Source organism: Stegodyphus dumicola, chromosome 6, assembly GCF_044657685.1.
Source record: "Stegodyphus dumicola isolate Sdum_Otavi_A_Nest chromosome 6, ASM4465768v1".
NCBI classification, from domain to species: Eukaryota; Metazoa; Arthropoda; class Arachnida; order Araneae; family Eresidae; genus Stegodyphus; species Stegodyphus dumicola.
Genome location: NC_140773.1, coordinates 222,843,913 through 222,858,978, shown reverse-complemented (window position 1 = coordinate 222,858,978; position 15,066 = coordinate 222,843,913). Strand labels below are relative to the sequence as shown.

Genomic DNA, 15,066 nt, shown 5'->3' with positions numbered 1-15,066 from the left:
TTTCAAATTCCTAAGAGAAAGTTTAGTTTAATGTTTAAGAAAGAAAACAAAAGAAATACATGCTTTTCATACAATACAATATCTGGGGCTGTGAGAGTTTTCAATGCAGAAAACTTGCACATATACCAATAAATTACTAAAATTGTTCTTTACAATGACCAACATTAAAAGTACTATGTTTTAAATGTAATGTAATAAAGTGCTCAAATTTATAATTTTACATCTCATAACAAGCTAGATGAAGGAAAACATCATTTTGTAATACCATTACTCTTACAATAGCTGTACTTTTTCTGGAGGGAGAGAGTTTCAAGAGATACAGAGTTGTATTTAAAAGTCAACACATACATGGTGTTAAAACAACGTATGTTCAAACTATTACACGATATATAAATACACATCAGTTATACATACTTTAAAAAGAATGCATGAATATGATTAACAAATCCGTGAAGACACAAAACATTATCAAACATATTAGAAAATGTACTGATTACTTACGGATATAATATGCAGGAACAATTAATAATAATAATAAATGTGTTTATGACATACCTACGTATAATTCACCAAGGTGATTATATATTTTGTTTATGAATTGAGGTATCCTACATTAAACGTTATATTACTTATGTGCAATAATTATATGGTAAACAAAGTATAAGCAATACCACTAAATCAGAATTAAACTGTTCGATCAAACTATTACACTCTCACGTACCGGCTTTTGAACGCAACGTGCTTTATACACGGGGTTCGCAAAAGTTACGACAAGGACAAAGACATGGCATTGAAAAATCAAATACCATTGAATCAACAAATTAACAGTATTAAGTAAGTGAAATATAAAAATTAATTTTTAATTACAAACTTACATTACTTTGCTCGGAATGCCACACGTCAAAGCAATGACACTGATAAAACAGAAGCCACCTCTAAACGATCAACCAAAAAAATTACCGGTACTGTGACCGTTGATTGTCATTTATGAGGTTATAGATACAGTTAACTTTGAGTAATCCAAGGAAAAAAACGTTCCAGTTAACTTTGAGAAAAAAAAACCAAGAATATAAATAAAATTTTTTGTTCGTCACTGTCTTAATAATTCGAGCCGTGGCATCTAGCACAGAATATTAGAAGATTAGCATAGAGTGCTGGATTATATTTATTATTTAAATATGAAGGGCAACTTTTTTTCAGGAGGTCTTTCACAAAGATACATTTTATTGGAAATTTACAATTATTAAAATTATCAGTCAGTTTATCTTATACATATACAAATTTATGCAATAATATTAAATAATAAATTTATTTAAAATTTAAATATATATTTTATGTATATAAATGTTAACTTTGGAGAAATTTTTTTACCAGATTATCAGATTTTAAAAACAAATTCCTTTAAAAGAGGAAACTTTTGATAACAACTCTTGAAGTTCTGTTAAAACATCTTCAGTTTTAAATATTATGAAATTTCTGGTTGTTTTAACAAAGTAATGTGAAAGCTTGCCCTAAAATAAAATGCAGTTTTTATTTCATTCTTTTTTGAAGTGCAAAATTACGTGTTTTGTTTGGCAGCGCTAAAGTGAGGTGTTGGGAGCATGCGCTCTTTTTGTAGCCGAAACCATGTGTTATTCCGCGTAATGTAATAACTGTTTCAGTTTCAAATATTTAATTTATTTCAACAACAGTTCAATAAAATTGTATCTGGTAAGAAAACAGTGAAATATATTTTAATTGTTCAATGTGTCTATCGTGCTTTTATGGTAATTATTATTAATGTGCAAATAATTAAACGCAAAAAAGTGACACGTTTATGCAATTGTTAGGTTATAAAACTTGTTTATAGTTTTGCGTAAAATATTTAAAAGATAAAATAGTTACCAAAAAAAAATTTAAATACGAAGTTACTTTTGTTCAACAACGGTTGTCACTAAATAGTTTTTCTGATTGAAGACCGAATATTCGTAGCACGGAATTATTTTAAATTTTCTGTATGAAACTACTAAGATGTGTCGAACAGTTCGCATATCTTTGAAACCCAACGTAATTCTATTGCCACTTTTTCTGATAATGTCGAGTCCACCGCCGGCCGAGCGGTAACGTCGCTGAACACAGATGGTTCCACCTGAGTTATGTTTCCGGCGAATGGGCTGTCTGCATGGTCTTTTTTGTGGTTTTGCCCATGTGTAACCCGTATACTACCCTCAAAGGCATTCCTGCAGTCAGGCAGATAGCCCTCGAGTGTTTTGCCATAATTAAATAAACCAAACCAAACGAAATTTCCGGAGAACAAGCTGGCTTCATGGAAGTTTCTCCCATGTGTAACGTAGATGCGACCCAGTTACCTTTAGAAAGTCCTCCACAAAAGCATCCTTAGGCAGATAGTCCTTATGTGCTTTGCTGTAATCAAATTGACCAAACCTGATAATGTTGAATTCATTAAAAAATGAACATTTATTCTGAATTGTTTCATGTTGAGATAATATTCTAGTTAATTAAAAAAAAATAATGGAAATGAAGGAGGCTGCTTAATTGTACATAAATTACACTACACTTTTACAAATTTCATAGAGATTTAATACACATTTGGGCTGAGTGAGTAAGACAGATTAATTCTGGTAGTTTGTCTAGGGACCAAATGACCCTTGTTCGTAGCTTTTTTCTCATGGGTGGCATGAAAATGAGTTAGATCCTCCATGCTCAGCCATAATAAATAGCCTTATGAGGCATTTAATGCAATTAATCCAAGAAAATGTTATTGGTAAAAGTTTACAATTTGGTGCCCCTTGTTTATTGGCGATCCTTTCATGACGCCAAGATCGGTGCCAGGAAGTCACAATTTCAAGATGGCTGCTACACAAAACCAAAATAAGAAGTCGAAGAATTGCATAAGATCTGTGTCCATGTACACATTGATCTGTTTTTACTTAAAAAAATATCCTAGAATTGCACAAACTAGGCATTCTGCACTGCCATAAATATGTCCAGGTACACATCAATCTATTTTCATTTAAATAAAATTGGGAAGCTAAAACAAATTTAAAACTGTCGTGGTAACCAGAAGTGAGGTTTCATCGCCAAAATTTTTAAAAAAATGTCACCAATCGAAGGGGCACCCAATTCTACACTAAAGCCATGTTATTGAATAATCAAAATACCAGTTAAGCAGTGAAGGAGAACAAAATAATTTATTTGTATGTGCTGGAAGTATAAATTGATCAAAATAAATTAACAACTGATAGGTAGTTTAGCAGTAAAATATATAATTATGTATATGAGCTAAAAAATCCATATGGAATGTCTTTATTAATATACACTGTTCTCAGTTTAAAGCAGCAGCAAAAATTCTCTGTAAAATTTTAATTAGCAAAAATTCTCTTTAAATTTAGGGCATCGTAGAATAGAGGGTTTGTCTTTATTTGATTTGAAACATCATGTACATATTACAAAGTGCTAATATTCTTGTGTGTACTTACCAGTTATGTAACAGTTTCATATATTAAGCTGCCTCCCCCCCCACCGACAGAAGATGCAGAGTTTACGCATTTGTGGATTGTCATATTTACTCACATATTACTTCCTTGTTACCATGTAAAATGTATGCTTAAGTAGAAAAAATACATTGTATAAGCTGAAATATTACTGAAATTGATCACTTTAACTGAACTTTTTTATATGTCTATGATTTCTATATGTAATATGATAATATTAATATAGCTATTATGTGCATTTTAGGCTAAAGTGCAGAATTGCCCACTTATTTGTTTGGCGCTTTTTACAAGAGTAAGAAGAATTGAATTCTTGTCAATTTTCTTTGACTTTTTAAGTGAAAATGGGTTGATTTGTACATAGATAAAGTCAAGGGAGTGAGTGCACAATGCCCTTTTTATGCAATTCTGTAATATTTTTTTTTCAAAGTAAAAATAGATCCATGTGTACATGGATACCAAGTATGTGCAGTTCTTAAAAATGCGCCAAGCAGTGGGAAATCTGCACTTTCCCCGCATTTTAAGCCTTCCTTTTATAAATTGTATATACTGTTTAATTTTCCTTCTGAATTTTCAAAAGGTAAAATTAATAAACAATAGGATGAATCTTTACATTATGGTAACTTGGCGGATTTTTTGGCGAAACTTTGGTGACCAACCCTTCTACAGCAAACTGCTAGTTTTTTTTTTTCGGGGGGGGGGGGAGGGATGCCATTTTGTTTTCATGAAGTAAAGGCATGGGCTAATCTTTGGAATAGGGTAACAGTAGTTTGGCGACATTTTGGTAAGGTGATAAAGGTTGATTCAGAAGTCAAACAACAAAAATCAGCGTTAAATCACAAAATTTTCACAGGACTAGTTTCGATGGTTTTACCGAACCATCATATTCAGCTGCAAAAACGCAAATGAACAAGATAGGAAATAATGTTTAGATAAGATAAGAAAGCCTGGACAAGAATAAGCAAGTGGCGCCATCTGTTGGCGAAACCAGAACTAAAACATAATTTCTCTAAAAGCCGAAGGCAAATTTGGATTGGAATTAGGATCGTTAACTAGAACAGAAAGATTTTTATGAATGTGAAATGCCTCTAGAAAATCCAGTTCTCCAATGGAAGATGTTTTTTGAATAATTTTGGCAGCAGAAAAATTGAAAGTGTGATTTTCGGACCAACAATGTTGAGCAACAGAAGACTTCTGTGTTTCCTTTTTTCTAACATATGCCTCATGTTCTTTGACGCGAAATTTTAAGGCTCTCTTAGTTTGGCCAATGTAAATTAAACTGCACTGGCAAGGAATCCTATAAATACCCCAGGAATTAATATCCGGAATGGGGTCCTTGAGTATGGAACTCGGAATTTTATTGATGAGAGAATAAACAACCCAAAAGTTAAATTTCTGCAAAATATGTGCAACTTTATAGCTAATTGATGGAAAGAAGGGAATGACAACAGAATTTTTATAATCTCCTAAAACAAGAGTGTGCCTTTTAGTGTGTTGAGATGAGAATTTTTTAACTGCTTGATTAATAATGTTGGGTGAAAAGCCCCTGTCAATAGCTATTGCTTTTAAATAATTTAGTTCTTCATCAAGGGCTAGTTTGGAGGAGCAAACTTGAAGAGCACGGAAAACATAGGAATAAAATGAAGCCAACTTTTGTTTAGTCGGATGACATGATTTAAAGTGTGGTGGAAGGCAAACCGATGAAGGTTTACGGTAAACTGTAGTACTGAAGTTGGATGTGTTACGTGACCAGAATGTCGAGAAACGGAAGAGAATTGCAAGTCTCAAGTTCAAAAGTGAACTGAATAGCAGGATCAATAGAATTCATTGTTGAAAGAACTCTATTTAAATCATCTTTATTACCTTCAAACAGGGTAAAAGTATCGTCTATGTAGCGGAACCATGCCGGGAAGTTTAAAGTTTCAAACAATTTTGATTCATAATAATGCATGTAGATATCAGCCAGGATGGGACTGAGGGGGCTTCCCATGGCTAATCCCTCAGTTTGCTTGTAATATTTATTTTGGAAAACAAAATGTGTTTGTTTCAAACAGAGTTGAGTGAGAGAAATTAGCTCATCAATTTCGATGCAAGAGAAATGAAATTCGCGAAGTCTGGTTTCTAGACATCTTAATGCACCCTCCACTGGGACATTGGTGAATAATGATTTTACATCAAAAGAAACCATGAGTAAATTACGAGGAGAAATGTTTTTAACCTTTTTTACAAACTCTATTGAATTTTTTATGGTGTAAATGTTATTGTCTAATAGATTGGAAAATCTAGAAACTAAATATTTAGCTAATGGATACGAGGCAGTACCTAAATTTGATACAATAGGGCGGAAAGGAATACCACTTTTATGAATTTTGGGAAGAGCATATAATCTGGCACAATTCGCAACAGATGGGATAAGCGAATGTTTTAAGGTGCTTGAAATGATTTGCGAAGATTTGATCGCAGTTTTTATTTTGGATAAGTCCGAAGGTGAAGGATCTTTAGGGATCGGATTATATGGTCCTTTGTTTAAGAGTTTAGTGCCACCATCGATGTAAGTGTTCTTATCCATGACGACTATCTGGCCACCTTTGTCGGCCTTTGAAATGACAATATCCGGGTTAGAATGAATCTCGCGCATTGTAGCTCTTTCTCTCGCAGTTAGATTTGGTTTCAAAGGTTTATTATTGAATTTCACATTATGAGCGATAAGATGCCTAATCATTTCTTTCTGTGAATCTGAAACTTTACTGAACTTGAAAGCTTTTTCGATAGGAGCCAAAATCTTTGGAATCGAGGGTTTACAGGTTTGTGAGAAGTTAAAATTATATTTTAGAATTCTCTCTTGTTCTTCTGAAAGACTAACATTAGAAATATTAACTATTGGCTTGATGTTTACAATGGGAAGATTTTTTGAACTACTTGAACTGGAAGACTGTAAAAGAAGTTTTTCGAATTTAACTGCAAGGGTGTTTTTATGACGGTTAACTGCATTCTCCGTTCTAGACCAAGACTTTTGTTCAAGGGCAGTGAATTTTGGATATGTTTTAGCAAGTTCCAGATGAAGCTTATAGAGTTCATGTTTAATTTTGTTAATTGTTGACGTGTATCCCTTATCACGGACCGAAGTAAGGCAAGTTTGCAATTTAACAGAATTCTTGAAACGCGACTCGAAGGTTTTTGATTAGATTTGATTTGAATAAAATTGGGGATCAATTTTTTACATTTACATTTAAGTAAAAAGTCAAGATGATTCAGGAATTTTTGCCGTTTCAGGCGTAATTTAGTGAAACGATTAACGGATGAAGGCATGATAAACAATGCAGAAAATCAAACTAAATTAACTGAGCAATAATAAAGTACACACAAAATAGCAGAAAAATCCCTCACTGAAATGAATAGAAAACAAAATGTTTGTAAGCAAAATGCATGAAATCAGACAAGCAAAGCACAATATCCAAATGTACAAAACATAAACATAACTTGAAAATTGCAAAAATGTACTCACCGAAACTCCTACAATCACAAAATGGCTGCCACACCACGTGCAAAAAAGAAAGCAAAATGTAAGCCTGTTTGGGGCTTCTATAATTGACACAATTTGTGTCTTAGTGATAAAGGTTACTAGCTAGGACTTTAGCAGTGTACATGGATAAAGTCAAGAGTGTGCGCAATGCCATTTTTGTGCAATTCTGGGATGTTTTTTTAAGTGAAAATGGGTTGACGTGTACATGGATGATACAGTGTATGTGCAATCCTTAAAAACGCGGCAAGCAGTGGGCGATTCAGCACTTTGCCCCAATTTCGCACCTAATCTTCATCATGATTAAGCATTTTTGTTCCATAAAAGTTCTACCATAAGCGTAATTCGGCTAGCAGATTGTTGGAAAAAAAATGTTTATTAAAAAAAAAAAATGCCTTTACTTCATGAAAACAAAATGGCGTACAAACAAAAACTAGCAGGTAGCTGTAGCAGGGTTGGTCGCCAAATTTTCGCCAAAAAACGCCAAGTTACCATAATCCAAAGATTAACCAAGGCATGTTTTTTTTTTTTACTCAACATTTTTTCCAACCATCTGGTAACCGAATTACGCTTATGCTAGACCTTTTATGCAACAAAAGTGCTCAATCATGATGAAGATTAGGTGCAAAATTGGGAGAAAGTGTAGAATCGCCCACTGCTTGCCGCGTCTTTTTAAGAATTGCATATACACAGTATCCATGTACACGTTGACCTATTTTCACTTAAAAAAAAAATCCCAGAATTGCACAAAAATGGCATTGCGCACACTCTTGACTTTATCCATGTACACATCGACCTATTTTCACTTAAAAAGTCAAAGAAAATTTACAAAAATCCAATTCTTCTTACTCTTGTATAAAGCGCCAAACAAATAAGTGGGCGATTCTGCACTTACACAGCGAAATTGTTTCTAAGTGTTTATTAGCTAAAATCCCCATTGGAATTTTCCGTAAAATGTCACATTACATGTTTCATACACTCTGATTTCTCTGAAACAAAATAATCTGTGATTCGAACTGTGTACTTCTCAGATTATTGCTAAAGTCCTAGCTAGTAACCTTTATCGCCTTACCAAAATGTCGCCAAACTACCTGTTGTTATATTCTAAAGATTAGCCAACAATAGAGGAGAAATATGTGAATAATAATGGTATATTTTTTTCACAATTATCTGAAAGATTTCAGTTGAAAATATATGTAAAAGAAATTCTTCAGTTATACATTACTGACATTAATGAAAATTATATTTATATGTATTTTTTCTAGCTGAGAAGAAAGAAAAAATTAAATTTTTTAGATAGTTTTATTTTTTGCTTGATGAAAGTTTGAGTTCCTTAATATGTTTCTCTAAATCAAGGCTTGGAAAGTGAATAATTTATTATTCAAATGGTCTTAGAGGTTGCATGTTAGATGATGCTGAAGGTTTATAAATTTTTCTTCGGTGCTCAGATTTTTTCTTCTTTAACTTTTAATGGCCCACCAGCGGCTGAGCGGTAAAGTCGCTGAATACTGGTAGTTCAGTCCAAGGTTTGAATCTCATGAACGGACTAGCTGCATGGTCGTTTTCGTGTTTCCCCCATGTGTAACGTGTATACGAGCCAGTTGCCTTAGAAAGTCCTCCGTGAAGGCATCCCTCCCTTTAGGCAGATCCCTCGAGTCTGCCATAATCACAAACACACACTTTAATTTTTAATGTCTCTTTGTGTTTTAATTGTCTGAAGCAAGTTGGGAAAATGAATTTGAGCTTCCTTAAATTAATTTTCTTTTTTTCAATTAAGCCAGCAAAGATATTTGAAATTCTAAATAGAATTAAAAAAAAAAATTCAAACTTTCATGATGTTAAAAAAAAAGTTGCTTGTGTATATACTAGTTTGATTGGTCTAGATTTGCAAACCCATTGTTAAAATACTATCCATTTTCACGTATATCTTTCTGTCAAGGGAGGTAACATTTTTTCAATGCCATCTGCATGACGTACTGTGCTTGGAAAGCTATTTCAACTGTTATAATTTTTGTAATTTAAAATATTGAGACTAGTTTCATATTGTTGCATTTTTCTTTTCTGACACCAGTTGTTACTTTATTTTCTTCCTTCAAGTTCGTACGGGGATAGTGTGGATTTGGAGTGAATAATAACGACACTACTTGATGAAGTATCGAAACACACTTTATTGGCCAGTATTGTCAGGGCAGCTCCAAAACACGTTTTTACAGTCGTCGATGAACTACTATAAGCACGCTGACACGATCAGTGATACAGCTTCCAGATTATCAGGCTATCACGATGAAGACAGCTTCACTACAAAGCACCAGAGTACAGTTCCTGAGTCTGCTCGGTTGTTCTTGGAACTCCACGTACTCTCGAGACTCTCCACGCTACAACTCGTGATGCAATTGACGACACACAGAGCATGGCTCCTGACTCTTCGCTTTAGCCTTTCCGGAGCTCAACATGCTTTCTTGACGATGCACTAACCGTGATACATTAAGAAACTCCTTCGGTGAACTCGATGACCCACTCGGCACTCGCTGCCCAGCTGTCAACTCTATCGACTCTGCAAGGTTTGATTCGCTAGATGAGACACTAACTCTCTCCCACTCTATGCGAGGCACACACACACTAACTGACTGAGGACCAGCAGGGTTTATATAGTTTACAGCTTGTGTTCGAGAACATTCTGGGCTAAACAGGTAAGAATTCGTTCCAGGAGGTTCTCCACCCTTCTATGGTATATCGCCAATTTTGTCACCAAATGGTGATTTCTCACCAAATGTGGCAACCCTGCCTTCCCTTGCCATTTTATGGCGACCGTAAAACTGCTTTATGGGGAAGCCATCTCACCACGCTTGTACATTTCGTAACACTGCCCCCATCCAAGGACTGAACATCCCAGGCAGTATAACCCTTGGTCAGAAGCATTATTCGATACAAACAAAAGGTTCTAAAATAAATAACATAACTAAAGAACCAAATATTTACACTATATACAAGTTAGATACACAAATTAAACACATCACAATTTTAAATTATATAATTTTAAAATATATAAGTTCAGAATGAATTGCAGTCTCAGTCTATGTAAAATATACCCGGGTCAAATAATTTTCCACTGCAGTTCTCAGCTGCATTTCTGTTTTGCATATCACGGTATGAAGATTCAGTCCTTTGAGACTTTTCATCAACAGAAAGATCTGAAACAATTTGTTTACCACTCTGAAGTGTGTTCGAATCATGTGTACAGTTCACCTCGGCATTTTCATGCACATTTTCCTCTGTTTCCTGAGAACCAGCTACAAATTCTCCATCAGAGTCATGATACTTTACAAACCTGATACTTTACAAACGCAAGTATCCTGGTTTAAAATAAAAATCAAGTCCTTCTCTGCAAAACCTGCACTATGAGACGCACACATAGTTTGCAAAGTGGGTGAATTTTCTTGCAATACTGGAGCACACTGCTTAAGCTGCACATCAACTTCTGTCATTTCTGCATCATATGCATTTTCAGATGGTTCAATACTCACAAAATGAGAGTTCATAACTTCACTATCAGTTTCGACGAACTTAACAATCGCATTTTCACTTTCTTTCACTTCAGGCACTTGAGAATCAGAATCTACTTTCCCGTCTTTTATTTCTGCATGTTTTCATTCTTTATCTTTAATCCCATTAGTTGTTTCATCTTTCATTTCTTGATCTTCCTCAGTCATTTCATTAGCTACTTCTCTCATTTCTTCATCCTTTGATTCTGGAAACCACAACCAAATTTGAAATCATGCCAAATAAAAACTCTCACCCTGCTTGTAAAAGATTAACCAAAAAGGCTCTATTTCAATGCTTCTGTTGGCACTTTCGATTTTATGGTTTTTCTAGCACCAACAAAGTATTGGTGCAAACTTCGTATAATAATTGTTCCAGTCAGCAGTCATATTATTGTTTATTTGAGGCTGAATTTTGCAAAATTTAACCAACCTCTCTTGATACCATAGGTATATAAACCGTAAAACCAGATCTCGGCCACATTTATTTATACCTGCGTAGTCAAATGTAAATATTTTTTGCAATCATTGTGAATTGCCAATGCGTAGTTTTCAGTGACATATTGCATTCATTAACTCTTGAATTATCTTTTGCGACTTTTCGATGCAGATGTGGCTAATAAAAAAGAATCACTTTTAATTACGACATTGGTATCGTGGAATGCTGTGTAAATATCAAAGCATTCCTGAGGATTCACAGCTTGGGAAAAAGTATAAATATTATAATAAACAATGTTTGTTAATTTAATAAGAAAAATAAACTTTAATTTTGAGACCCGGAGGCGCAGTGGCTAGCTCATTACAGCAGCACCACAGGTCCTGGGTTCGATTCCCGGGCTAGGCAAGGTCGACTCAGCCTTTCATCCCTTGATTTCCATCACTTGGATCGATAAAATAGGTACCAAGTTCGCTTGGGAACTAAATACTGGGGGGTCCTGCGACAAGCTGACCATTTGTTCAGGGCATATGCCTTACGCACCTCGGGGCCCACGGTCAAGAAAGGAGATTTCGGGCACTGCAGGCTTTGGCCCATTAGAGCTGTTACGCCACTGAGTTTAGTTTTTTAAACTTTAATTTTAAAATAAAAAAAATTTTTTGAAGTTATAAGAATAATTATTAATTTTGTCAAATAATTTTGTTTCATGGTATAGTTACTTCCAGTTACAAAATACTAAAAATTTTATTGTTATATATATTGTTGCATGCGTTTGGGTTCGTTATGAATTGAATGCACAAGTCCGATGAAAAATGAACAAAATTTATTATTATCACAAATAAAACAAAATGCTTAAATTTCCTCAGATATTCGTTCAGTATTGCAATATCTCACAGTAGTTATCTTGTAACTACTCAAATGTTCAACAGCTAGAGAAAGCTAATCCGCGAATTCGCTACAGTCAACAGGAGCAGTTTTCTAACCAAACTGTTAAAGCAACAACTAACTGCATTGAGAAGTTTTGCTCCTTTTTAGAAGCTTTTTAAATTACACACAAGATTGTTCTAGCAATTTCTCAAGATCAAAAAGAGATATTTATTTATTAAATGTTAAATGCACATGCTCTTATATTTTTAATTTTCCGTCTTAGCTTTCTTTTAATATTCGTTGCACGCTGCACCGCACGGGGAATAAAACAATTTTATTTATAATTCCACTAACTTTAACTATTTAAATACCAAATCCATAGCAATATGTATATGTGTAGTACACATTGGTCTGTTTTCACTTAATATCGGAGATTTGCACAAACTAGGCCCTTTGGCCATGTACACATCGATCTATATTCACTTAAAAAGTCAAAGGAGCAGCCAAAAAAATATATAATCCCAATAAACTGCAGTTTAAATTAGACAATATAATGACATAAAAAAGGAAATTCATCTGAGCACTACAGAAGGGAAGTATCTACTTAACCTTATTTATAAATTTCTCCGTCAGTCGAACAAAATTCCTTAACAGCATCCAAAAACTTACTAAAATTATCTGAACTAGAATCTGCATGCTGGTGTAACCACATAAATTCACAAAAATAAGAGTAATAAATATCCTCCTTAGTGCAGGTATCCTCCGACATTCGACCATACAAATTTCCTTCCTACAAAGAGGACACTTATAATGGCAACTATGTAAACATTAATTTATACACCAATCATTTAATGCTTTTTTCCCTTTTGTTCCAAATCGAACAGAAACTTCAAATTAATCTTACAACATAAAGCCATTTTACCATATAAATCATAAAATAACTTACTTCTTATCCAAAATCCGCAAATTCACCGCAATCACGCAACCATTTACGTCATAATAGGGTTTCTATAGCATTCAACTATTCAGGTTACCATAAATGAGACAGCAACTTGTCGATAAATGAAACAACTTAGCGATAATTCAATCTTCAATCTGTTCTAACTGAATCCAGTACCTCTGGCTGTAGACATGGCTGAGTGCAAAGGCATCAAGAATACATTGACAAAACTAGTTTCAGTGAATCACCATCTTTATTTTTACACATTTCAAATCATTTCCTTGGCAGACAAATAACTTTTCAATCATCGTTGAATACAAATAATTTTTGGTACTTTTCCATTTTTTGCCGGCGCAGGCAATTAATAATTGCCTGCACCGGCACCCGCAGGCGCCAATAATGGTACAACCGATGCCAAAAGGAATATCCTCGCTGGTAGCCTTTAAAGCCTCATTTTCAAAACAAGTTGCAGCCATTTCTTATATGATTGATTGTTTCTTTCAATACGGGTATACAATTACATAGAATTTTTACCAGATAGTTCAATTTTATGCCCTAAGGGCATTTGCAGTAATTAAGTCAATTAGGATGCAATCGCACTGCTCACCCAAAGCCGAAAATATGGAAAAGGCGAAGGTTGAAATTCATCAATTCTAATAAGAATGCACCTGCAAGGTTGCATTCTTATTAGACCTGAGTAAGCTATTCATATGCATTGAAATAATTCTTGCATTTAAACTTTTATTCCAAATTAAGATTTAACTTGAAATTAATGTAGATAATTACTGAGAGAGTTAGATTTTTGTAGCGTAGTTTAGGTGAGGGGGTCACATGATATGAACCGGCGAATCAAGATGTTGAACCATGAAAACACAGTAAATTCTTAAATTAATGTCTTTTTAAAAATTTATTGGCTTTTTACAAAATTTTAAACAATATTAAAATTTTTATGCCTTCAAAATAAAAAATTCTTAGAACATAGCTTTCATATTTTATAACATCTTGCACATATATATATTCGCTGCATTTTTTTAAACTTTTAGCTACATTTTCTTCCCAAATTTTGTTCAAACATTTCCTTTGCAAAAGTTTTTGTAACAAATTGCTTCTTTATCAGTGCAATGTAATTGATTTGTGAAATTTTCTTATTTTTAATTGTCATTGAATTTTCATATTATATATACTATATATATTAAAGTTTTCAAAAAAAAAAAAAAAATTCCTTGGTCTTTGGAAGTAGTGGATTTATTTATTTATGCAATTTAACATTTAATTGAAGGTGCTTAATTAGATTATTTTTGAATGTATTAACAATTTTTACATATTTAAAATTCATTTTTCATTCATTATATACTGGTGTGCAAAAATTAAGGACGAAGTCGAAAAATTAGCATATCAGCTGAACGAAGAGGCAGAGCGGACAGAAAGACCAATCAGGAGATTAAGTAAGGTGATGTACGGTAGCACATGCGCAGATATGCAGGTAGACTAATGGGGGAGTGTCTGAGTAGTATAAAGCATGCTGTCGGTGTAAGATCAGTATTTCTGGCAGAGAGATTGCACGCCGTATAGCAGTTAAAATCACACCGAGTTGCTTCCTCGGTGAGAAATGGCGAATAATCAATCTGTTAGACATCTGGATGCTTTTACCCGAGGTCGAATCATTGGGAAGTTGGAGGAAGGCCGCAGTGTGACAAGTGTGGCTGCAGAGTTTGGAATTGCTCACAGCATCGTTTCACGACTTTGGAGACAATTTCAAACTACAGGAACAGCTATCCGGGGGTTTAGTAGTGGTCGTCCACGAGGAACCACACCCACAGATGACCGATATAGTGCCTTACAGGCCAGAAGAAACAGGCGGCAGACAGCGGGAGAAATCGCTAGACACACGACACAGGCGACTGGACGACCGATATCGCTTTTTACCATGGCCAGAAGACTGCACGGTGGTGGTCTGTTTGCACGACGCCCTGTACGGTGTGTACCTCTAACGTCTGCCCATCGGAGAAGGCGTTCTCTGTGGTGCCGGGAACACCGGAATTGGAGAGACAATGAATGGGGACAAGTACTCTTTACAGACGAGAACAGATTCAGTCTGAGTAGCGATTCTCATTGCATACTCATCTGGAGAGAGCGGGGAAGCCGCAATCATCCCTCGAACATCATTGAAAGCGACAGGTATGGAGGTGGCAGTGTTCTCGCTTGGGGAGGCATCATGCTTGGTAGTCGTACAGACCTTCACATCTTCGACGCAGGTTCAGTCAACGGGACTC

At 34.7% G+C, this 15,066-nt stretch overlaps 2 protein-coding genes across 5 annotated transcripts in view; one reads left to right on the top strand and one right to left on the bottom strand.

The window, feature by feature from the left end:
• Nucleotides 1-1,030, bottom strand: part of LOC118198943 (heterogeneous nuclear ribonucleoprotein R-like) — a 41,355-nt gene extending 40,325 nt beyond the window's left edge. For 2 of the 3 annotated variants that reach the window (XM_085819582.1, XM_085819584.1), the window contains exon 1: nucleotides 876-1,030. The gene's annotated coding sequence lies outside the window, so the exon portion shown is untranslated. Of the gene's footprint in view, nucleotides 1-555; nucleotides 745-875 lie in introns of those variants that run through there. The other variant, XM_085819583.1, reaches the window with a different exon arrangement.
• A 545-nt stretch (nucleotides 1,031-1,575) lies between these two features.
• Nucleotides 1,576-15,066, top strand: part of LeuRS (Leucyl-tRNA synthetase) — a 97,512-nt gene continuing 84,021 nt past the window's right edge. For both annotated transcript variants that reach the window (XM_085819580.1, XM_085819579.1), the window contains exon 1: nucleotides 1,576-1,710. The gene's annotated coding sequence lies outside the window, so the exon portion shown is untranslated. The remainder of the gene's footprint in view (nucleotides 1,711-15,066) is intronic.